Genomic DNA, 2,717 nt, shown 5'->3' on the forward strand with positions numbered 1-2,717 from the left:
AGCAGAGGGCAGCATTCACCAGACAACTAAACTTTCCAGTGCCTTGATCTTGGAATTCCCAGCCTCCAGAACAGTGAGAAAATAAATTTGCGTTCTTCGTAAATTACCCAGTCTCTGGTGTTTTGTTATAGCACAAATCGACTAAGGCATCCTCTTTCCTTCTTTATCAGGTATAACCAATCTATTGAATTATGTATTAACCATTTCCTCACTTTCTGTATAATATCCTTGTTTTATATTTTATTATATGCTTTTATATTTATTATTTTATTCCTTCTACTTTTTGGGGAGAGACGTAATTCCTGTTTCTTTTTCTTTACTAACTACATAAATTGATTGCTTAGATTGTTAGTTTCCTTCCTCCCTACCTTCCTTCTCCCTTCCTTCTTTTCTTCCTTCCTTCACAGTTTGTTAACCATAGGAAAAAAAAAACCGTTAAATAAACATTAGGCATTATTGTTAAATAAACAGTAGCTATTATTGTGGATTTGTCTGTTTTCCTTTGTAATTTTCTTCCTCTCCTGCTTCCTTTCTTTGTTCCTTCCTTCCTTTTCATCTTCCTGCTTTTTCTATAATATGACCTTAAATTTGATATTATATATTTTCATCAGTTGACAATATTTCCTAATTTTTTATTATAAGTTCATCTTTGCCTCATGTACTATATAGATCTTATTTGATGCTAGTGTAATTGACTTTTTTTTTTGACAGAATACCAAACTATATTTACTGTTTACAGTAGTAAAGGACAACAAATAATGTACAAATTGGTGAATAAACACAACAGAGCCAACAAACATCCCACCCGAGCCCATACAGCAAACAGGAAATGAGAACATTTCAGCAAGATTTCAAGCAAGCAAGAGATGATGGGTGGTGGTTCAGGTGACTATAAAAAGGCAGAGAATGGCCACCAAGCAACAATGGAGCCTCAGGGAACGACAGTAGGCAGAACTATGAAAATGTTTAATTGGTATAGATCCCAAAATATTTCACAGAACTGAAATCACCAGACTAATGCATAAATTCAATACATATTTGGAAAGCAGCATGGCACAAACCCACGAGAAGAACATGAAGTCATCATTCCATGGGTTCATTTGTAACCACACTTGGAGGTAGCTCTTTTACATGACAACGTAACTGCAAATTCAGCAATACTTAATCTTACTTTTTTAAGTATAGACCATAATTATTCATCAGAAGCAAATACTGGAAGAAATCTGAGGCCACAACACCATTACCAAATGAGAAATGTGGGAATTTCTTCAATATTAAGAGGAAGAGAAAAGCCAATTTTGGTTGTGCCAGTCCTTGCCTGTGTACCAACGCCAGGTACTGAGCAGAGAGTGGGGTGGGAGGGATGGCAGGGGGGTGGGTCCTGGGCCTCAGACCCCGAGATTACATGCTTGAGGGCCAGAGAGCACGTGGGGTCAAATTACCAAAGGACCCAGTTATTTTTTAACCTTTGAAGAAGCATTCCAGTATTTTCCCTTCAACTTTTCCATATACTGACAAAGCATACATTTGCAATATTTAGCATTTTAATCACCTGTGCCTGTAACAGCAAGTGACAGTCTATCCTCCCTACCCACCTTGCCCCCATTACCTGTCCAAGAGCCGCACCCCCACTGCGGGAAACACCAATTCTCTGTGTGACTGGAGTGAGCGGGGGAGAGGCAGCAACTCAGGAGTCAGGTCCCTGACCAGACTAAAAGCGAATATTCAGGCTATAATTCTGGGGTTAAAAAATGTTTTAGGTGGGGGGAAAAACACAAATGAATACACAAAAAAACCCAAAATACCTTGCAACTCATTTTACCTGAACAAAGATAACAATTCTGATTGGCCCAAGTTAAGTTACAGATTAATCCCTGCAGATATAGTTTCGAGTTGCACTTGAAGTACGTCAGAGAGAGGAAAATCATTGTGGTGAATATCCTCGAGTTTCCGCAGAAGCCTTTGTGGTCGGCATGGTCACGTGCTCACCATTCAACAGCAATGCAAGGACCGACGGCCCGGGCTGGGGACGGGCCCTCTCGAAACCATGCCCTGCCAGGCTGCTCTGCGGCGCACCTCCTGTCTGCTGCTGGAACACGTCAATGGTGTCCTCGTCCTCCATCTCCAGCTGTGCTGGAGTGTCGGTTTCATTAATTGGCTGCCCGTCAAACCTGAATCTAATCTGTCTCATTGACAAACCCTGCCTCTCGCAGTAGGCCTTCATCAGCTTGCTCAGTGGCGTGTGCCTCGTGATCTTGAACTGCACCACGGAGCCGTCCTGCTCGGCCACCTTCAGGTTGATGTGGTCATTCTCTGTCTTCACGCCCTCCTTGGGCTTCTGCTCGGACATGGCTGCGCGGGCGGCGCCGGCAGGCGGCGCGGGGGAAGCAGCACGGAGCAGGCAAGTCACGCTCTCGGCCCCGCCACTCTCCCTGTAATTGACTTTTTAAGAAATATTCGAAGGGAGTTTTTAGTTATTCTTCTGTAATTGATTTCTAGTTTAGTTTCTCTGTGATTAGAAAACATACTCTGTATGATTTCAGTTCATTGAAATTTGTTACAACTTATAGTCATTTAAAAAATGTTCAATGTTTATTTAAAGGTTTTTTCTTGTGGTTTTTACGTTCAAAACACACTACATTCTTATTTTTTCTTCTTGTTGTGTTATTTTCAAAGACAAGTTTGTTAAAGTAGTCACCATTATTGTGGAGTTTCTA

General features: G+C 41.2%; 1 pseudogene; it reads right to left on the reverse strand.

Moving 5' to 3' along the window:
- Positions 1 to 696: 696 nt before the first annotated feature.
- On the reverse strand, positions 697 to 2,428 carry LOC717501 (SMT3 suppressor of mif two 3 homolog 3-like; annotated as a pseudogene).
- Between the last annotated feature and the right edge of the window lie 289 nt (positions 2,429 to 2,717).

Source organism: Macaca mulatta, chromosome 13 (genome assembly GCF_049350105.2).
Source record: "Macaca mulatta isolate MMU2019108-1 chromosome 13, T2T-MMU8v2.0, whole genome shotgun sequence".
Classification (NCBI taxonomy): Eukaryota; Metazoa; Chordata; class Mammalia; order Primates; family Cercopithecidae; genus Macaca; species Macaca mulatta.